Raw genomic sequence first — 23,574 nt, 5'->3', positions numbered from 1 at the left:
GAAAATTATTTTGTTTTCAGTCAATATCAAATTGACATGTCAGTTTTTGTTGGAAAGAGTATCTTTCCTTATTAACCATAATCATTTTTATTAGAATATTTCTAAACTGAATGAATGCTGGAGACCAGCTCCAGCTGAGTTCGGAGCTGAAGGGGTGTGTGTGAATCAGCAGGAAAGAAGAGGAGAAGAGATGTGGACCACTACGGCATGATGCTCACAATGGACAACTCAAAAAAACTGCCTTTATTTATACAGAAATCATCACAGATTTTGCACAACATCCAATTGTTTCATTTTTATTTTATGGTTAAAAGAATGATTATAAAAACAATCCTAAAATACATTATTATTATTTTACTTCAAAGAAAACATTTTCAGCAAACCATTACCCATTCAAACCTGTAGTCGCCTGGCTGATGCCAGGAACTCCATGGTTGGCAGTACATGCGGTTACATAGTGACAGGTGGTTTCCTTTTGTCCAAAATCAATTTTCACTAAACCTATTACTTAAAATATCAAGAGTATAGTATTAAAAAGAAAATTCACAAGCAAAAGGAACTTATGAAGGCATATATGTAGATTCTTTATTAAATCTTACCATCAGTCATATACTAATTAGCATCACCTTCACCTAGTACTACTAGATTTAATTATTTTTTGTTCTTTTGTTAAAGAGTAGTGAGAGGGATCAGGGCAACTCAGCCTTTCTATGTACAGAGGGCCTTTACAAAAACTTCTTTTTATCTTTTAAACTGTTTTCTTTCCCTAAATGCAAGTGCCAATATAAGGTAGAAGTTCTAAACCACTTTTTTTGGGGGGGGAATTCATATTTGTCTCCCTTTAGAAGATGCACCATATACTTTCTGCTTTCTGTGGTGAGAAACCAAAATGCATCATTTCATGTGTTTTAACAGTTCAAGGCTGTACAATAAACAAACTTTTTGTACCCCCATGATTGCCATCTGTTAAAAGATATTATCAAGTCATTTCTTGAGGAAAACATTACTTATATTAGGACAAGCTCCAGGACAAAGGTGGGCACATAACAGGATGTTTGGGGACAATGTGGGCTGAATTGTACTATAGTATGCTTTTAGCTGTGTGTCATTGCCTTAAGTTGCTAAAGACGCTTTTACCATAACATGATTGATCAGTTTGAGATGTTATACCAGACACGGGAATCATTTCACATTTGCAGAAAAACAACACCCTCAGGAGAATTCTATAAAATATCAGAGAGGTGATCGAGTGTGCATGCAATAGGGTGAGACAACACTGAGGTGATTAGAGACATGCTGCTGGGCCTTACCATGCAGCTAGAAATGCCTCGTAGCCTTGCTAACCGAGGAGCTATGTTCATCACACTCTCACTACTTCTGTCCCAACTGCATGGCTTCCTGCAAATGAGCATTTTTTTCAGTCCTTAGAAGGTCTGATCAAAAGTTTGATAATTGTAAAAAAGAAATCAGTTCTACATTTTGACTTTACCTCTAAGTGTAATTGAGCAATTCTTGCTTGTGTTGAACTTAATTCCTTTTATTCACATTCACATTCTAATTATGAATCTAAATGAAGCCAAGGGCTTCTTAGGATGCTGCAGTTCTGAGATGAGAGATCTCTTTAGTGGGTGAAACTTGTTAGCTGCTAAGAGCTCAGTCTGTTTTGCTACCCGTCAACTCTGCTTTGCACAGGCAGTATGCAAATCGAACAGCATGACTGTGTTAGGACTCCCGAGTTGTGCTGACCTCTGCCCTATTTAATAAGCCTTTCTTCATATTCCTTAGCATACTGAACATAGACACTTATTGAAAGTACACAAAAATATACATGAATTTGGAATTTTTGAATATGCTTCCTTATCTGGGAATGGCCGAGGTGGCAGGGAGTGAATAGGGAGTGTACAAATACTCCCGAGGCAATTCACTTTGAAGCTTCTGCCTTTGGAGTTACATGAAAGGTGATGGAGATGACCAGAAAGCAGTTCTGTCCAGGAGATGTGCAAGTCTAAATGTGCTGATTTCCTCTTCCAAGTGTTAGTATGCCAGGTGCATTATTATAAACTAGCTGTAAGGAAGGATGAGGCAAAGGGCCAGAGGGAGCTGTCTTTTGCTTTGCGAAGTGATGCTCGTGATCCCAAACCTCACAGCCTAATTGGCCACATTCAGTGGAGTAGAAGCCGCTTAGGAGACTCCTGCTTTACACCTCCCCTGGTTTCTTAATCCTGTAAGAGACACTCCTTGTTCTCCAGTGTCTACCTCCTCTGTCTTCCTTTCAGTAGGCGACACATACACATTGAAAAGGTAAACACCTGTCTATCTTCATGTCAATGGGGGAACAAGCACAAGTGATCTGTGCAACTTTAAGTTGGTCTTTTGGCAAGGACATTGTTTGCCCTACGCTGTCTTGGTCTTTTGACCTCTTCTTCTTTTTTGAAAGCTTATTTATTTTTATTGGAAAGTCAGATATGCAGAGAAGAAGAGAGACAGAGAGGACGATTTTCCGTTTGTTGATTCACTCCCCAAGCGGCTGCAATGGCCAAAGCTGCACCAATCCAAAGCCAGGAGCCAGGGGTCTTTTCTGGATCTCCCATGCAGGTGCAGGGTCCCATGGCATTGGACTGTCCATCACTGCTTTCCCAAGGCACAAGCAGAGAGCTTGGAAGGGAAGTGGGGCCATCAACATTAGTACTAGAGCCCCATGTGGAATCCGGTGCGTGCAAGGTGAGCATTTTAGCTTCAAGGCTATCATGATGGACCCCTTTGATCTCTTCTTACTGCATGGATTGTTGTTGTTGGTGAGGTAAAATTAGCTATGTGACAAGCCATCACTCCAAGGCAGTGTTTGGAAAACTTCTTTTGTAAGGGACAAAGAGTGTATGTTAGGTTTTGAAGGCTTTGTGGTCTCTGTCACACCTCCACAAAGTATGCTATTGTAGTGTGAGAACAGTCACAAAGAGTACATACACAGGTAGATTGGAGACAAGGCTTGTTCCCTGATATCTACTCGAGGGGTGAACAGTGAGAAACAGGCGTTTGAGGTGATTTTACAAAAGAAGCTGCACCTCTCAAATACATGTTAGTAGGTAGAAATCATCGTGCTTCCAGGGTATCTCATATAGTGACTGAAATAGTGTGCTTTCTGCTAGCACCTGGTAAACTACAAGATGATTTGAAAAATTAAACAGATAGTTAAGCACTTAACATACCACTCAAAATATCATTTATAAAAGTCTCTTTAAACCAGTGATGACATTTTTGGCGTCAGGTTTTTCTTTCTTATATGAAAGAATTCTGTTTCAGTTAGCCTTCAGGATAAACCTATTTTCCAAATTTTCTATTCCTATTAGTTCTTAACGCTAGTTGTTGTTTGAACCCTCTCCAAATTCTTCACTTCTTTCTGAAAACATGTGGAAAATTGGAGAAGTCCCTAGGAAAAAATATCCCTCAGGATGCTATAAACCACGAGCCACCAATAATCCTTTCTTTCTCATTTCCTATACTATGTATTTGTATGTTATGCTTAATAGTGCTTTACTTTTTAATAAATGTTATGGGCCTTACATTAATTCTTATAATCCATAAATTCTTTTGTATATTTGGGGATTAAATGGTACATGTGTGATTTTACAATTTAGTCATTGTTGAAAGCTTTTGCTGTTATTCTGATTATTTGTGCTGGAGGAAACTATTATATTAAATTGAAACATACAAAACTGAGTCCATTGCATGAAAAAAACATACAAAACTGAGAAAATCAAGCCATCTTAATCACAAAATGGACATTTTAAATATACTACTTGTATTAATATATAGCAGATTGAGGTAATAAGTCTTACTATTGTACTTTAGATCTATTTCACAGTAAATATATACATATATATATATATATATATATTTTCAAAAGACACTCATTAATTACTTACAATGCACCTGCTTCCAGTGATATTGGTCTAGGAGTTTGATAGAAAGCAGCAAATAAGCACGATTAAAAAAATGTGTTGGGGTGGATAGGTGTCACGAAGCAAATTATTCAGTTCTAACTGTGGCAATTTACTACTTTCAGTGAGGTCATCATGCAAATGTATGATTTTTGAGTAAACACTTTGAGGCAGTAGAACGTTTGTTAAGTTTCCACGGAGACAGAACTGACATTTCCAAGATGATACCATTAAAAGATGACTGAAATATTGGAGAGACATCTTGGAAGTTTCCATGCCAGAATAAAGTGAGAGAGCTAAGGAGTTTTGCTGGGCAAGATATGCTCCTTTGGAACTTTGTGAAGATTTACTTTGAAAGGATTAATCAAGCTCACATGTTGAGAATAAACCTCATGGGACACAAAAAAGAGACAGGAAAACCTGTTGGGTATATGCAGTTCCTAGGTTGGCAGTGGTCCCTTCGATGTAGAGTGGTTGTGTTCTGGATATATTTTGAAGACAATTCAATAGTATTTACTGGTGAATTGTTTACAGTGTGAAAGGGAAAGAAAGGGGGCCAGGATGGTAGCTAGGTTTTCACCTGAGCACCTGGGGAGAAAGAATTGAGATCAACTTACACAAGAAAGATGTAGGGAGAGAAGATTGGAGGCAAGGTGAAGATCTGGAGGTCAAACTCAAATGTCTTAAACGTAATATATTTATTTAACAGTTAGGTGGAGACCCCAGGTAATCTTCCGTCTCTCTCAGGTCAAAGCCATGGTCATGTCTTACAAAGGGCTACCTGATACACAATCAAGAATTTGCTTCACTATTAATTCTCTTTCATTACACCTTAGTCGTGCTTTTTAAAAAAAGTTACTCAGACATTGTCTCCCTCAGTGTCCTTAAATTTCTTCTGCCTTGAACTCTTTCTCAGATATTAATGAACTCCAAGTTTCTTGGGAAATTACATCAGAGATGCATTCTGTAGTATGCAGCTTGGCTGTTCCTTATCACCCTGTGCAGATTTCTCTCTGCTCTTACATTCCTTAAAACGACTACTTTGGCTTCAACTCTCCATAGCACAGTAATCTTCCTCCCTGCTCCAGCACATAATGTACTCACCATTTGTTTATTTTCAGTTTCCTTGCCTACAATAGGAGTTGTTGCTAGCCATGCAGATACACTGCTTTACTTGGCTTCAATGAGTCAGGTTGTTATGCCATGCTTTACCGAACTAATATAGCGTTCGAGCCTAGACCTTGTCCTTTTTGAACAGTCCAGCACAAAGCAAATGCTACATTGGACATTTCCACTCATGGTGGACTTCTATCCAATATTATTTCAGAGCTGTCCATTGCCTCTGCTGAGATTTTTCTCCTTTAGTTTTGTGCCATAATCTGAAGTGTTTCCTCCTCCAGGTCCTGACTCTTCTCATCTTTTCTTAGCTATAACATCGGTATCAAAGCCTCAAACTTCTTCCAATTTACTGCTCTTTCTTTCCCTTTTGTGTTACACAGGAGTTGCCATCTCCTCTGCTCTCCCTTCAGTTTCTCTAGCATTCTTAACTTGGCCTTATGTCCTAGTAATTTTTTTTTCTTTTTTATGGAGAATCCGAAGGAACGTGGTGATTTCTGGTAGTCTTCTGAGTAGTGAAACAGGATCTGGGGAGTAAGTGGCCATTTACGTGGTTAGCAATGAGGATCTCATCCTGGGTGGCAGGTGGGATATAGACAGTCCCTGACTTGCAGCGATGGTTCATTTGCTAAACATTTCATTGGGGATGACTGGAGAGCATGTTCCAGTGGAAGGGATTATTCTGACTTGTGTAATAATCAGGGTTTGGAAAACCGTGGGGGATATAAAGGACAATGGAACTGATGAGCTGTTAATAAATTACAGTGATGTTCTGTTGAGGAATAATGAAAGTTGCAATCATAATGATTTCAAAAGAAGTGCCAAGTCAGGAATTCTTACCTCCTGTGATGAGGGAGTGCGAATAGCTGAAAATTAAACTCAGGACTTGATATTTGAGTTTCAAAGATATGGAAATGCTTTTCCAAGGCAGCAAAGTTATTGCTGAATTACCGAACAAAGGGCACTATGTAGACACTCTGGTCTTTTTTTACTCAGGAGCCAGCTGGCGGAAACAGATGATAAAGAATAAGGGTAGAGTTTTTATTTTTTAAAGATTCATTTATTTTTATTGCAAAGTCAGATATACAGAGAAGAGGAGAGACAGACCGGAAGATCTGCTGTCTGTTGATTCACTCCCCAAGTAGCCCCGCAATGGCTGGAGCTATGCTGATCCGACGCCAGGAGCCAGGAACTTCCTCCAGGTCTTCCACAAGGGTGCAGGGTTCCAAGGCTCTGGGCCGTCCTCGACTGCTTTCCCAGGCCACAAGCAGGAAGCTGGATGGGAAGTGGTTCTGCCAGGATTAGAACAGGCGCCCATATGGGATCCTTGTGTGTGCAAGGTGAGGACTTTAATTGCTATGCCACCACGCCGGGATGAGGGTAGATATTACCTGGAACTTCTAACTGTGTGGAAGTCCAGTAAGCCACTGTGGTCCTTCCTTGGTTGGAGCATCTGGGAGGAGTGTTACCCTAGACTCTAACTTCTCAGGAAACAGAAAAGAAGCTGTATTGCAAGTTCAGCTTTCAAGACTAGCAGAGATAAATCTGTTTTTTTTTAAAGATTTATTTATTTTATTACAAAGTCAGATATACGGAGAGGAGGAGAGACAGAGAGGAACATCTTCCGTCCAATGATTCACTCCCCAAGTGAGCCGCAACGGCCGGTGCGCGCCGATCCGAAGCCGGGAACCAGGAACCTCTTCCGGGTCTCCCACCTGGGTGCAGGATCCCAATGCATTGGGCCGTCCTTGACTGCTTTCCCAGGCCACAAGCAGGGAGCTGGATGGGAAGTGAAGCTGCTGGGATTAGAACCGGCGCCCATATGGGATCCCGGGGCGTTCAAGGCGAGGACTTTAGCCGCTAGGCCACGGCGCCAGGCCCTAGCAGAGATAATTTTAAAGTGGTTGTCTTCCAAGACCAGCAGTAATGATTCCGAAATTTAGAACGAAGAGAATGAATGGAAGACTAGGCATTCCAGTCACAACTTAAAAAAAAAAAAAAAACTGCAACCAATGGCATTATAGTTGGTTCCACCAACTTCTGTTTTCTACTTTTTCTCAGAAAGACCAACAGACTCTTAAAGGAATGCTTTGTGTGTGTGCGTGTGTGCTGAGATAAGTCACATGGCACAAAAATGAACTCAGGCACCGTTACAAGATCATCATTTACAGCTCCCTTTTAGAAAGAACTCATTCAACGCTGAGGAGTACAGTTGGCCAGCCGCCTTAGATCTATAGAATTCACTGTATCTTTTGCAACATAATTTTACTGTGCAGTTTTTAACCAATGACTGAGGATGGTAAAGATAATAAAACCTAGCCATGCTTTGTCCGATGTGGGGCTCCTCTAAATAGAAGAACCATGTGCTGTCAGCTAGCATGCAGTGACTTTTGCAGCAGTCTAATCTATTCTTCCATCTGCTTCCTTGTCTCCGTCCATTCACAAAAACTAGAGTTCGTATCACAGAAATTTGCTTGCTCGAGTCTGATTCCTCCTTCTATATTTCACAGCCATTGTCCTTCCCACAAGACACAGTAACCACTGCCTCTTCAAATGAGTCTCAGCAAGAAGGCAGCATTTCATTTGACTCATGCTTAGGTCAGTTTCCAGCGCCATGAGCACATCCGTCAAGAGGTACACATTAAATAGATGTTGGGGGGTCATGATGTGAAACACGCTCGTTAATTATCTCCTGTACTTTTTCTCATTTGATGGTGGACTTTTCCCAGGACCAGTATTATAATAACAATAATCAATAATGATATAATGATAATTATTTTTTATTATTATAAAACTCTTGTTATGTGTCAAGCATGTATTGTGTTAGCTCATTTACTGCTTACCACACCTCCGCATGCACATTGATCTCTTGCTTCCATGGTCTTCAAGTGACATTCCAGTGGTTCAATTCACGATAAATGAATGCTAAAGCAGGGATTGGTTTATAGTCTGGAGCTCAGGGGTTGGATCCCGAAGTTATAGCTCCTCTCCCTAACATATGTCTCCATCTTTTTGATATCAGTAAAGAGGCTAGTACAGTAATTTATCAGTCATCTGACAGTTCTTCTATGATCTTTTCATTCTTAATTTTATGTGCGTTTTCTTCAGAGAATTTTTATCTTGTTTTCTTCAGTGAAAACTATTTCTTTGACTTCATTAGCTATCTTTATGAAACAACTTTAAGTAGTGGTACCAAATATAGAATTTACATGTATTTCTATACTATATTATCCCTTCTAAATTTAAGTGAGATAATCAGAAATGCTGGCTGTGTTGGAAGTAACAACTTGAAAAAGTTTCTGTAACTGTTTTCCTGCTTTTTGACTCAACAACCCTTGGACTGGGTTTTACTTGCCACTGTCTTTAGCCTCTTTGTGGCTTTTCATAACTATCATTTGAAGATTACAAATGGAAGAGGAAAATCATTACTGTGGTGGAAACCATCCTTGCCTTTATCTTTGTGGGTCCAGGAAGAGTGTGATCTTAAGGAGAACTGTCATATATCCTGCCCTAGTCTGAGGGAAAATTCTAACTTTCAAAACAAATTTTCTCTTAGTCCAGCCAGGCTCACTATTGCACCATTCATTTTATTTGATATAAAATATTTGATATAAAAATAAAATATAGCATAAAATAAATAAAAATATTTGATATAATCTTATTTCTTCCTAGAGAGAGATTCTTTTAATGTGTAAAGTCTAAGATCCAATGTTGAGGTTAGTTATTTCTTTCTTTTAGAACCCACTGACATTGACACATCATTAGCCCAAAGGCTCTTCATTTGCTTTAAAACTTTTAAGATTTATTATTTATTTATTTATTTTATTGGAAAGGCAGATTTACCGAGAGAAGGAGATCTTCCATCCACTGCTTCACTCCCCAAATGGCTGCAATAATAGAGCTGAGCTGATTGGAAGCCAGGAGCCAGGAACTTCCTCCAGGTTTCACACATGGGCACAGGGACCCAAGGTTTTGGGTCATCCTCTACTGCTTTCCCAGGCAAAAAGCAGGGAGCTGGATTGGTAGTGGAGAATCCAGGACAAAACTTGTACCTATATGGAATGTTGGTGCTGGCAGGCAGAAGATTAACCTGTTGAGGCAATGTGCTGGTCTCCCCAAAAATCTTTTTAAAGAAAGGTGCTCTTATGGATCCAACATTGACTGGATCCATACTGCTCTTCTGGAGCCTTCTGCTTACTCCTGTTCTTTTAAGTTTATTTTTTCAAGCCTATTTAACAAAGAGAGAAACTGTGCTTGATTTTGCTGGTTTACTTTTTGCATGCCTGCAATACTTGGGTCTAGCCTGGAGTAAAAATTGGGAGTTGGGAACTTGATGCGCTTTTCCAGGTGTGACAGGAATCTGATGACCTATGCTATCCCTGCTGCCTTTCTGAGTCCACATTAGTAGGAAGCTGGAGTCACAACCAGAGCTGGTGTTGATAAGGGGCACAGATTTTTTAACCATTGAGGTATTTGTCCTGTCTCTGCTTGCTTTTTTCCCCATGTAGGAATGGAGTCTTAATTTCTCTCTCTGTCTTCAAAGGCTTCAGATATTGTGAAGTGGTGGATTTAATCTGTTAGTCTCCATAACTAACTGACTTTGAAGTAGCCATTGAGACCATTATCATGAGATGGACTATGTTCAGTCTGTATTTCCACTTGAAGTCCTACTTTACCAAATTCTACCTTGGAGAGTAATTGACCTTCTCTCTTAATGGATTAGGTTTTATACAGTCAAATTGTTTCAGTTTCTTACAAGGTATAGTGATAATATATGGTAGCTACATGGGGAAGGACGAGGGCCATTAGTCACTATACTGGAATGTCAAAGTTTCTAGAGAAAAAGATGGTCAAATTCTTTTAAAGCTCAAAAAATTAGGTGCATTTTTAAAAAGACTTATTCATTTTTATTTTCTATTGGAAAGGCGGATTTACGGAGAGGAGAGACAAAGATCTTCCATCTACTGGTTCACTCCCCAAGTGGCCACAATGGCTGGAGCTGAGTTGATTCGAAGCCAAGAACCAGGAGCTTCCTCCGGGTCTGCCATATGGATGCAGGGTCCCAAGGCTTTAGGCTGTCCTTGACTGCTTTCCCAGGCTACAAGTAGGGAGCTGGATGGGAAGTGGAGCAGCTGGGATACAAACTGGCATCCATATGGGATCCCAGCACATGCAAGGTGAGGATTTTAGCAACAGGGCTACTGTGCCAGGCCCTATATGTATGTTATAGGTAAAACAAGGCCTGGAAGATTTGTTTTGTTCAAATTAAGCTTCACAGTCTAGTGACTTTGACCTTGCTTGCATATCATGTGTTATAGAAAGCAAAAACTTTAATACAATTGCGAGTTGCCTTAGGCATGGGCAAGCTAACAACACTGAAAATAATACCATAAGAATTGACAAGCTGAAAACATTAGAAGCAACACAATAATTTTTAACCTTTGTCAATTTGTTTTCTCTAGTCTGAGAATATACATCTCAAATACATGATATTAGCAGGGAGTGAGCCCCTGGGGCTGTAGAATTTCCAAAGTTTCTATGTTATAACTTTCTGGTTGCTCATTTTTGTCATCCTCTTATATTTTTTAAAAGATTAAATATTTTTATTGGAATGTCAGATTTACAGAGAGGAGGAGAGACAGAGAAGATCTTCCGTCCATTGATTCACTCCCCAAGTGCCTGCAATGGCTGGAGCTGTGCAGATCTGAAACCAGCAGCCGGGAGCCTCTTCCAGGTCTCCCAAATAAGTGCAAGGTCCCAAGGTTTTGGGCCATCCTCGACTGTTTTCCCAGGCCACAAGCAGGGAGCTGGATGGGAAATGAGGCCACAGGCCGGGATTTGAACTGATGCTCATATGGGATCCTGGTGTGTGCAAGGCAAGGACTATTGCACAGGGCCTCCAGAATTGACCTTTTGAAAAAAACAACAAATAGGAGTTTCCATTTGGGGGCCAGTTGGATCAAAAGCAACTCAATTACCCTGCAATCTGAAACAAACAGAAAATTGACAAAATATACCAAGAGAAAAAAAATTCTCAGATGATAGCACTTTCTATTGCCCTGCTCTGCTTGTAACATCTAAGTGGCAGATGTATATTCTATTACAACACAATACAATATTATGTAACCATATTATGTAAATAGAGAGCAAATAAAATTCTCCTCAACATGGATCACAGTTCTAGCAGTTCTAAGTCACAAAGTTTAAAAAATTATAGAAAAAAATTGTGTTATATAAGTATCCAACAGCACTCAATGTGATTAGAAACTGATAATCAGGATTTCATTGTAATTAAAGTTTTTGCTATTCAACCAGGAAAGGCATACCATAGATTAGGGAAATGATTCCAAGTTATATGTCTGCATTTTTAGGAAGTGTATTTAAACTATATTTTAAAATACTTTAAAACTCAATTGAAACCCAAAATAATGCTGGAAAATTCCTCTTATGAACACATGCAAAAAGAAAATACATTTGTGATAATAAGCGCATTAAAAGTGGTACAGTAACATTGATCAGTAGAGCCAGATAATTAAGCTTCAATGGCATGCCATATCACACCTATAAGAATGAATAAATTAAAAAGCACTGGCCATATTAAGAATTTCTTCTGAATGTCTCTATAACTGCCTTGAATTAATAAGATGCAATTGCTCAGTATGCTATAGTATGCATCCAAGATTCACTATTGTAGCATAAAGGCCTGGAGAATGGGGCTTCTAGTGACTTGGGAATGAGTCCGCATTCCTGATTCTGCCTAATTTAAAAGTTCTTATCAATTTAAAATTTTGGTCCTAGTCCTGGATGTTTCATTCCCTACCCAGTTCCCTGCTAATGTGCCTGGAAAAGAAGCTCCTGGTGACACGGGTGCCTGGGTTGCCACCATCTGTGAAAGACCAGAGGGACTTCTGGGCTCCTGACTTCATCCTGGCCAAGTTCTGGTTCTTGAGACCAACTGGTCAGTGAAACAGCAAATGGAAGGTCTCTTTGTCTCCCTCTCTATTTGCCATGGCACCTTTCACATGAATATGTAACAAAATAAAATTCTAGTCCATTACCTAATTATCCATTTCCTTAATCAGTTTCCTGTTTGGGCATCATCTGAAATCTACTGAGGCTGTTGTGTGCATTGTGCACATGATAGTTTACGTAAGCACAATTTTGTGGCATCCAGTTTGTCATTGCTTTGGTTGATTTTTGGTGACTACGGAAAAAGCTTTCATGTAATAAATCTGTTTTAGTGGATCTCACATAACGAGCACACTTTTAAAAATGTTTTGATTACATTTGTCATCACTATGTAATCTATTGTAATTCTCATCCTGAACTTCAATGGAATTGAATATGATTCTATTATGTCAAAGCTTGGAAAAGTCTCTCTTTGTGGTGAACAATTAAAGTGTAGGACCAATGGTTTTAGTAAATAGACTAAAAAATATGAAAACCGCATAACCCAAGTAGTTATGTAATACTAAACAAACTTTTCTGAAACATATTTTTGAGGCTATATTCAGTCCAGAATTCTTGGAATCAGCAGTTTCCCATGGATTATTTTTTTGATGGCTAAATATTCTGGCCCTCTCATGACTGAAATTATAGTTGAAATGGACTGGAATTTGTGTGACAGTAAATTTCTCTGATTTGGGTCTTCATTGAGTGTTGTGGTTGACTAGTGTGTGTTTTTTTAATCTTTGTAATATTAGAAAGAAGATTTAGTTCTAAAGTTAAAAAAGTAAACAAATAATTGCATTCTTTAGTCTCATGTAGAAAATTTATTTAGGATTCTGTAGAATATGAAAAATAATAGACATGTTTCACTTCAAACATGAAACGAATATTTTTGCAACCTTACTCAAATAGACATTATAAGGTGTTACCTTGTTAAGATTCAATAATGAGATTCTATGTAACTTTTAAAAAAATATTTATTGATTGGTTGATTAATTGATGAATGATTGATTGGAAAGGCAGATTTACAGAGAGAAGGAGAGACAGAGAGGAATAATTTCTGTCCATTGATTCACTCCCCCAGGAGGCCAAAATGGCCAGAATTGAGCTGAATTGAAGCCAGGAGCCAGGAGCCTCTTCTGGTTCTGCCATGCGGGTACAAGGTCTCAAGGCTTGGGGCTATCCTCAACTGCTTTCCCAGGCCACAAGCAGGGAGCTGGGTGGAAACTGGGGTTGATACTGCACCGAGCCCAATTCTATGTGACTCTTAACTTGATGGAGAACATGCATGACAGTTAATAATGATTAACATTTTTTTCTGAGCATAAGGATTTGTAAGTAGCCATTTATGTGTACTTGAATAACATTGTTAACCTAAATTCAAACTGTAGCGTTAAAATACGGTTTTATTTTGGAGGTTAGTTTGTGCTCATTTATGTGATTTGCAGTCAGGACTAGTAGTTTGTCAGCAGTAAGCAGGTGGATTGCCTTTTCAAATATTATTCTGACATTGATTTAATCGTACAAATCAGTGTTCCCTTAATTGCGCTTCGCCAAACATATCTATATTGTCGGAAAAGTAATATTGGTGGTATTGTGCCCATTTTTTAATCATATCTTTTTGTTCCTTCCTGTTCTTTTCTACAGTTGTTAGTTGAGACTTAAAATTACCATTCTTGCAATAAAAGTTTGGGCATCTCAGGACTTGTAGACTTTCTCTAATGATATGTTGTGTTATTAGGAAAACTCATATCTTAGTGTCTTTCTGAGGTGCCAATTCAAAGACTTCATCTGTTTCTTACTATTTGAATTGATAACCCATACTTAATTTTCATGCCATTAGGAAGGAGCAGTATTGGCTCATGTAACTGGTCCCTGCTGTATTTGTGGGAGACTTGGATTAAGTTATTGGCTCGTAGCTTCAGTATAGCCCAACTATAGCCACCAAGGTCATTTGGAGAGTGAACCTGTGGTTGGGGGAGCACTCTTTCTGTGTGTGTGTGTGCCTCTCCAAATTAAAGGAAAAGCATGTTGACAGTAATGGTGAAATGCTTTAAGAATCTGGTGTGGTCTGTTCTATTGGTCTTTGCTTCTGTTTTCGTGCTAACACCAGGATATGTTTGTTTATAGAATTATGATATATTCTGGAATCAAGTAGTGTAATGCCTCCTGCTTTATACCGTATGATCCAGCAATCCCATTACCGGGTATGTAGCCAAAGGAGATATGATCAGCTTGGAGGAGTTATCTGTCTCTCCATGTTTATTGCAACATGATTCACAGTAGTTAAGAAATGGAAGCAACCTAAGTATCCATCCACTGATGAATAGATAAATACATTATGTACATACATAATGGGATACTATTCAAGCATAAGCGGATGAAATCTTGTTATTTGTGACAACATGGAAGGAGCTGGAAGTTATCACCTTAAGTGATATGAATCATAGGACCAGTGCCATAGCATAGTCGGTTAAGCCTCTGCCTGTGGTGCTGACATCCCATACTGGCACTGTTTTGAGTCCTGACAGCTCTACTTCTGATCCAACACCCTGCTAACATGCTTGGGAAGGCGGTATGCTTTATACCAAATTGATTGGTTTCTGGACCCATATGGGATACCTGAAAGAACTGGATCCTAGCTTCGGGTCAACCCAGTTGCAGCTGTTTGGGGAATGAACCAGCAGATTAATCTCTGTGTGTCTCTGTCTCTGTCTCTCTCTCGTTCTCTCCCTTGCTCTCTCTCTCTGTAATTCTGCCTTTAAAACAGAAATAAATAAATCTAAAAAATGTATAGAATCCGGCCAACTCTCTGCTCTCGATCAGGGAAGAGAGGATCCCACGAGGTGTGTCACACAATCCTCCTGCTGCACCATGCTGTGCTGCCCCAAGATTATAATAAGATGTTTGGCTGTGCTAACCTCACCTGCACCCCTGCTTTGAGCTAAGAGTTACATACAGACCAATTTCTACATCACTGTTGTCTTGACCAGCGGTCAGGACTAGAGAGGTCTCTGTATGTTTAATGGAGCCCACAATGATGTGACTCAACTAATCTGCAGGGAGTCTCAGACCAGCGCAATCAGCAGAGGCATTGATAGTGCTGCCAAATTTATTGGTGCAGGGGCCACAGCAGGAGTGGCTGGTTCTGGTGCTGCTGTTGGAACACTTTTTGGCAGCCTCATCATTGGTTATTGCCAGAAACTCCTCACTGAAGCAGCAGCTGTTCTCTCACATGCTGTCGTGGATTTGTCTTGTCTGAAGTCATTGGGTCTCTTTTGTTTGACAGTTGCTTTTTTGATTTTGTCTTCATGTAACAGAAATTACTTCTTGAAATGTCGACATTCATTAATTACGGATGTAATTCTGTGTATCTTTAATGTGTCTCCGAAAACTGTAGTGCTGGTGCCGAGGAAATGTGTGTTGCTTCCAAAATAGTTTCACTGAAGATGAAAACTGATTTTTGCTGTGATTTGTGCTTACCTAAATCTAGATCATCACAATGAAGAACATACATTCAGGCTGAGGCTGTTCACCACAGAAGAAGCCACAGCACCTGCCCAGTGATGAGAAAGACCTCACTGTAATTTTTATGAGAATTCTTTTCTATATAGTGTTTATCACATTGCAATTATCAGGGTTTTTGTTGACATACATAAAGGAGAAATAAACTGAGTGCTTTGAGCTTCTGTTAAATATGATTAATTCAGCCAAAATACTTAAAAAATTTTTCAGGACAAATGGACAAGCATTGCACAATCTTATTCATGCGTTGAATCTAAAAAGGTTGATTTCATTCAAGTTAAGAATAGAATAGTGGATATCAGAGACTGGGAAAAGTAATTGGAGTATGAAGGGTGGGGAGAAGTTTATTAATGGAGAGTAAAGTGTAGTTTGATAAGAGTATTAAGTTATGGTGTTCTGCATGGTGCGGTGGCCATAGATAATGGTAAAGTTCTATATAAGTTTTTTTATTTCACAACATACATGCAAATTTTATGTGATGAGACTGTGTGAGAGAGAGCATTTACATATCTTTTTGTGCATGTGCAAAATTTTAAAAACATTTAAAACATTTTGATGATGTTTACACAGTTGATCAGGGTGGGAAGGACCAAGAATCAGGGAAAAGTGGGTGTGATCATTGTTTGCAAATTTTCTATTTCTACTTCCCAATTCTGGGGAAAAAGGAGAAGCCATACCCAGCCTCATAACCACCCAAGTACCCAGGGATGGGGAACTGCCACCCAATATCAACCCAGAGTCTTGATGTGGCACACGCTCAGAGGGTTCTGCCCAGGTGGTTTGGATAATATTTAAAAGCCGTCAATCTCGCTGATCCAAGGATGAAGAAATTCTTCCAATGTCCATTGGCTGATTCAATTGATCTTACAGTCTCCATTCATCCAAATTTTTGATGTCATCGTTTGGCAGGGGTAGTTGTATAATTTGTTCTCTTCCTCTGCTATGGTATCAGAATGTCCTCTGCAGGCCACAATGGGCTGCTATATCCTCCATGTGCATCATGGCCTGCTGTCCGTTGCTCTGTCTTTTCCACTGAGAAGGAATGACCTGTGCTTGCAGGTGGACTCAAGGACCTGGATTAGGCCACCCTGCCCTGTTGGCCCCCAGCTCCCCTGGGTCTCATGAACTTACCATCACTGCCCCCAAACTGAGATGACTTGCCTCACCTTGGCACCCACCAGCACATGCTGCAGTCTGGTTCAGTCCAACCTGCCCCTGGTACCAGCTCTACCTGGTGGGTGCTACAGTCTGATCTGACCAAACCAGTCAGCCCCCAGTCTTGGCCCTAATGTGAACTGGCTGGTGTTGTGGCCTGGCCCAGTCCGTCCTGCACCCTGTCCTGGTTCTCAGACCTGTTGGTGGATGTTATAAACTGACTCACATGTATGCTGGTAGGTACTACAAGCTGGCCTGATCTGGGCTGCTCCCTGCCTTGGTTTCTGTGCTCACCTGCAGGGACTGCATCCTGACTAAGGAGTTTCCCAAGCTTTTCTATAAGGTCTCCTCCTAGTGGCAGATCTTCAGCACAGAGTGGGTCCTTGGGCCAGGTTGACTTTGTCCACCTCTTGTCCTGGCAGGAGCAGTGTCCTTGCCCTGCTGGACCATACACATTCCAGTAGTTACAGAGCAGCCATACCTGATCCATACCCAGACATAGCGCTGACATGGTAGTGTGGGAGCTAGGACCTAGCACAGCTTGTTCTACACCCACCCTGGCTCTCATGAGTACCAGTGGGTCCTGGAGTCTAGTTCAGTCTGGTGCTTCCCAGACCCCGTCCACACCCATGCCAAGGGAGACTGCAGCCATGTATTCAGAATACAGACTACTGCCTGTATTCTGGCTCTCGTGTTCACCAGTGGGAACCCCAGGCCAGCCTGGGTGTCTCTTTAGCTCCCCAACCAGGCCTGTTTCTAGCCATAGCTTTTGCGCATGCCAGTGAAAATTTCAGTTCCACAAGGATGAAGCCACATACAATCCCCCTTCCCCCAAATTCTGCTCCCAGACCTGATTCTCTCATGTGCTGGTTAGTGTCATGGTTTAGCTTAACATTATTGGGTCCTGTGATCTACCCCCACCAGGTAAGTCCCCTGCCCTATGTTTAGTGTGTGCCAGTGAGTGGTATTCGATGATGGTAGATGCTAATGACCCAGCCCAGTTCTCCCACATGTCCTGGGGCTTTGGTCTGACCATTCAAGGTCCTCTTGGTAGGCTCTTCAAACTGCCTAGTCCCAGACCCTTGCAGTGGCCATGTCTGTGGAAGTTTGTCAGTAGTAATTCCTCACCTGGACATGCACCTTGAAATCCCAGCTTGGGCCAACCTCCACCACCTGGGACTGTTCTCCCCAGAGGAGGTACGTTGCCTGGCTGCCCACACTCATGCTGGATCAAAAGGCACCCAGGCCAGGGAGTTGGAACTTCGCTGGGCCTCCTCTCCCCCAGGGAGTTACATACACATTATATAGTTTTAAAAGCTAGAAGGGAGGATTTTGAATGCATTTAACTCTCAGGAAATCATAAAGGATAAATCTTGAGCCTGATTTGAATAATATACAACTTATAAATATACTGAATGGTATCTTTTCCATATGTGCAGGATTTATATCCTCTAAAGAGAAGAGCATCCAGTCTATTACATAGAACAGATACTGAAAGGTAGTTTTGGAGCTCAGAGCAAAAAACAGACACATTCTGAAAAAAGTAAAATTATTCAGGTGAGAATTTTTAAAAACAATTTATTTTTTATTGGAAATTCAGATACACAGACAGGAGGAGAGAAGCAGAGAAAGAGCTTTCTGATTTACTCCCCAAGTGGCCACAACAGCCAGAACTGAGCTGATCTGAAACCAGGAGCCAGGAACTTCCTCTGGGTCCCCCACATAGGTGCCGGGTCCCAAACTTTGGGCTGTCCCCAACTGTGTCCCCAGGCCACAAGTAGGAGTCTGATGGAAAGCAGGGCCACTGGGATACGAACTGATGTCTATATGGGACACCAGTGCATGCAAGGCAAGGACTTCAGCCACTAGACTACCATGCTGGAACGTCAGGTAAGAATTTTAACACTTAATCATATAAACTGATGTAATATAAACTCATACTATACATAAAATCATTGACATATTTTATATGTTTGTAGTTCTAAGTATTTAAATTTTCACTACATAATTGATCTGCCTTGGAATTTCATAAAATCCACAGCCAGATTACTTCAAATACATCTAAAAATTTCAAATAATTTACTTGATAATCCAAAAACCATTTTCTTTGTATTTTTGTCTATGGATTCATCTTTATTAGTGGAATTGATAGGGCTTTAAAGTAAAAATATCTGAGTTTGAAATTTGTGTCTGTCCTAGTCAAGGTAAATTCGTAAACTCTTGCGCTAATTACTAATTAGTGACTTTCAATACAAATGTGCATTGAACAATTGAAAATCAATGCTATGGGCTGGGTGCAATGGCCTAGTGGCTAAATCCTCACCTTGCACATGCCAGATCCCATGTGGATGATGGTTCATGTCCCAGCTGCTCCACTTCCCATCCAACTCCCTGCTTGTAGCCTGGGAAAGCAGTCCAGAATGGGCCAAAGCCTTGGGACCCTGCAGCAGTGTGAGAGACCCAGAAGAAGCTCATGGTTCCTGGCTTTAGATTGGCTCTGTTCTAGTTGTTGTGGCCACATAGGAAGTGAACCAGTGAGTGGAAGATCTTTCTCTCTGTCTCCCCTTCTCTCTGCGAATTTGCCTTATAGTAAAAATTAAAAAAAAAAATTTAAAAAAAGAGAATGTATGCTATGAGGAATTCCATGGTGTCACATAGAACCATCTACAAAGAGGATATTTGAGGTCCTGCTATGTTTCCACCAGATGATTGGAATTGGTGTATTTATTAGGTGAATGAGTCTGGTAGATACCTCAACCCTGGCTAAGCAATCCCAGCTTAATGTCTGTGAAACAGAGAACAGTTGTCTTGTCTGGGACCTCCTCCAAATGTTAGCCCAGTAGCTTCTCCTACTAAAATTTGAAGAAGTTGGTTAAACTATCCAACCCAGATGCAATATTGTATACATTTTTTCTGGTTATATGTCTCCCATGCAAAGCTACATGTGCTCTCGGTGTGTCCCTTCAGCTCTTGTCTCGAGAGGTGTCTCCCAAATGCCTCTTTGAGGATCCTTCGCGGCTCACCTGCAAGGAAAGTAGAGAGCCTTCAAATGTTGACTCCAGAAGGGTTTTTTTAGAGTGCACACACACATTTCACTCCAGGTTATGCTATTCCTCAAGTAGCCCTCATTTGGTGGTAGAGTGAGGAGGGCCTGCTTGCCTGATCTAGTGAGGGATGTTCCAACGACTAGTGAGAGATCACTAAAGTTCACTAATTTTACTACAGAACTTCCAGCCTGGGTGGCCAAGCCTTGGTTGACCTCTGTCTCCATGACTTCTTCCTTCATCCAACCTTGCTTTCTCTTCCTTCTCTTGACAATTGTTGGTCCTCAAAAACTGTTTTCAATCCTTGACTCTTCCCCTACATCTGGTTTCAGAAAACTCAAACTACAAAATTACGTATCTTCCACACCAAGTTTAAGATTGATCCCTCGCTTTTGAGGAGATGAAGGAGAGATGGGAGTAGGAGAGGAAATGTGGAATTTTACCTTCAATTTGGTTCTCATACATGTGAAGCAAAGATGACATGTCTAATATTTGCCAGGTATATGGATTTTGATTTCACTGTTATTTGCACTTTGTAAAATTTTCACCGACCATTATTTTGATATAAGTTTACTTAGTTTTTATGCTTGGTTATCTTCAATGATGTTTTTAAAGACCTAGGTATGTTGCTGTTTTATATTCATTTAATATTTCCCTGTGGCTTTCTGGTCCTTTGCATTGACATGTACATATTTTTGTCTGTGTTCAGAGATCTGTGGCAGAAATACACATCTCTGGCATCTCATCATTACAGACTATCCTTATAGAAATTCACTCATCAGGATCATACACTTTATTGAACATGAAACAAGTCTGTTAATGCTATATTTGGACTAGTCTATTTTCATACCTGTGAGTTTAAAAACGCATCCCTTTTTTCTCTCCTTGGGAATTTAAGTTGAAGTCCATAGGAAGAAACTTTTTAATCTCAAATTAAGGGGCCACTGATTTTCCCATTGACTTACTAATGAAGTGAATCAAGCCACTCTGTTGTAGTTGAAGTTTTGTGTGAATATCAAGCACTGTTTAAATATCCATTAAAAAATACTTAGGGAAAGAAAAATTCTCTTGTGGAAATGTATGAAAATTGTTGCTATCATTATAAAGTCATTTGAAAATAGCATGTTATTTGCTATGCAGTCTGTCATGACTTTCACTTCAAAAAATAATGTAAGTACTGTGAAAGAATTGCCATTTTCTGCCTTGTAATCATGAATCTTGGCATCTGTGACAATTCATCTGGGCTGAGTTGAAGTTATGATCCATAAATAACACCATCCATCAAATTTTCAGTATAGTGGCTATCAGGAACAACAAGCAAATCTGGACGCTGGTCAACATTATGTACTACTCATGCACTAATTGAAATGTACAATTCTAACAGCTTATAAATAACATTCTTAACAATAATGATTGTGGCTATTCAATTATATTACATTTTTCTTTGATCTTTCAGAAATCTGGAATTTAAAACATTGTGTTTTCAGGATAGAAAATAACTTTTTTAAGTGCTAAGTGTCGTAGATTAAAGATGTCCACAGAAGGCTGGACATTCTTCCTATGGTGGTGCTGTCTTCCAGAGTTTGAGTGAATTTCTGACTTCTTTGACCAATGGGATATACCGGTGTAAACACTTGGTTTGTTCCCCATGCTCATCTTCCAAGAATCTGGCTGTTTTCTATGCTATGCTTATGGAATGCTCCTTCTGAGGTAAGCCAGTTTCTGTGCAAGAAGTTTGATCCTGCTTTGAGGGCCATGCTGGGTTCCATCCAAGGCACTGACATGGATAGCCACTTGGGGAGAGAAAGATGTCTGGTTAGCTCTTGTTGTTTTGTCAATTTTAGCAGAATCACCGGAGATGTAAATGGAGAAACGTTTAGATGACACCAGTCCCAGCACTACGTGACTGTGATCAAATGAAATTCCAAACATGAAGCAGTCAACGAGCTTCCACAACCCAAAGAACAATGTGCAATAATAATAAATTGTTATTTTTTTGCCATTAAGTTTTGTGGTGAATGACATGCAATATTTGAGGATAGGAAGACTAGATCTCCAAATTGTTGTTAGAATTATAGGTTGTGATGGTAATTACTTTAAACTAAAATGCATCTTTTACACCATGAACAAGCTGTTTACTAGCACTGTATATTTTAGTCTGTGATAACCAGAATGAAAAACTGGAGAAAGCAGAAGGGAGTTTGGGTTTCATTGGAAACTTACTACTCTCATGAACTATTGACAAAAGATGACCAGAAGGAAGAGGTCACAAATGTGGTTGCAACTGGGGACAAACTGTGTGAATGTGAAAGTTATTCAGTTTTGATAACTCTTTGGAGTCTATTTCTGCAGATTTTTTTCACCATTTCTGAAAAACAATTTAACATTTCTTTGAGAAAGAAACCAGATCTAGGAAATTATTGATTTATTGTGAACTAGATCTTTGAGTATTTTTTGGTGCTCTGTTTATGCTGTCAGAGTATGAGTATGTGACAAATTATTGATTTATTTATTTTTATTGGGAAGGCAGATCAGGTTTACAGAGAGAAGGATAGACGGAAAGATCTTTCATCTGCTGGTTCACTCCCCGAAAGATGACAATGGCAGGAGCTAAACAGATCCAAAGCCAGGAACTAGAAGGTTCTTCAGGATCTCTCACACAGGTGTAGAGTCCCAAGGCTTTGGGCCACACTTTGTTGCCTTGCCAGGCCACCAGCAGAGGCTGGAAGGGAAATGGAGCAGCCTGGACATGACTGGTGCTCATATGGATCCAGGTGCTTGTGAGGTGAGGACTTAGCCCTTGAGGGATCAGGTCAGGCTTGAAATCACTTCTTTTTATGCCACCATCACTCATCTCCTTCTTCTCTGAAGCTTCAGGTTCACTTGTCTAGTTTCAAAGTTGAGATCATTTGAGGGAATTGGTTTGGATTCAGCATGTTTCACCTGCTCAAGGTTTCTGTGGCCACGTTAATTCTGTTCAGTCTAAAGCCATTCAGTATAATGAACAAAAAGAGCATACCTGTTTGTCTCTTCTATTAGATTGTGTTTCATGTTCATTAATATCTACTTTGCTGTACAGAAGAGACTCTCAAAGTATTTGTTGAAATAAAGAATTAAGAGAGTCTGACACTGGAGAAACAACTCCACCAAACTTCCTGGAGGAGAAAGAGCAACTGCCTTGGACGTTGACCTGTAGCTCCTGTTCTCCTGTGTTTAATTTTCTTTGAAACTTGTGGAATTTTATAGTGATTTGTTTCTTCCTTATTATTATTTGAGTTTTTTTTTTTATGTGTGTGTGTTTTCAAGTCACTTTGGATTGGATATGAGAGTAGAGGTTGAATGGTCTGGTGATCCATGGGTTAAAGTGTGGTTGCCAGGATGGTAATGTTGGAAGAAAAGGAACTTCCAGGAGACGGGGAATGAGCCACTGGAGGGCTTGTACTAGAGGGTAGAACTTGCAAGAGTATTATTGTGACAGCCGCAGTGTGTGTTTCCTGGATTGGCATGGGATGCTCCCATTGCTTGAATTCTGTGAGGCCTGCACCATAGCTTCTATCACATGCACTGCTGTGAGCCAGAGCAGCCACTTTTTCCATCATAGGTAGCTTGTCTCAAGCATTGCACTGCAGTACAACAGCAACAATAGAACTATTTCCCCTATCTGTCTGCGCTATCACATATCATTCAAAGGTGCCGGTTGCATTGTTGTCATGTAAAATACTGACCTGGTTTTAATTTTAATTATTATTATTATTTTCATTTAGAGACTTGACTTTGTGTTTGCAGTAACAGCCATGGTGATTTTTGTTACAAATGTGGATATTTCCTTAAGGCAAATTACTACCATA

General features: G+C 40.1%; 1 pseudogene; it reads left to right on the top strand.

The window, feature by feature from the left end:
- The first annotated feature begins 14,905 nt into the window (after nt 1-14,905).
- LOC101532763 (ATP synthase F(0) complex subunit C3, mitochondrial-like) lies at nt 14,906-15,440 on the top strand (annotated as a pseudogene).
- The last annotated feature ends 8,134 nt before the right edge of the window (nt 15,441-23,574 follow it).

The sequence above is a fragment of the Ochotona princeps genome, chromosome 20, assembly GCF_030435755.1.
Source record: "Ochotona princeps isolate mOchPri1 chromosome 20, mOchPri1.hap1, whole genome shotgun sequence".
NCBI lineage: Eukaryota > Metazoa > Chordata > Mammalia > Lagomorpha > Ochotonidae > Ochotona > Ochotona princeps.
The sequence above is the reverse complement of the archived record's forward strand: the minus strand, read 5'-3'. Positions and strand labels throughout refer to the sequence as shown.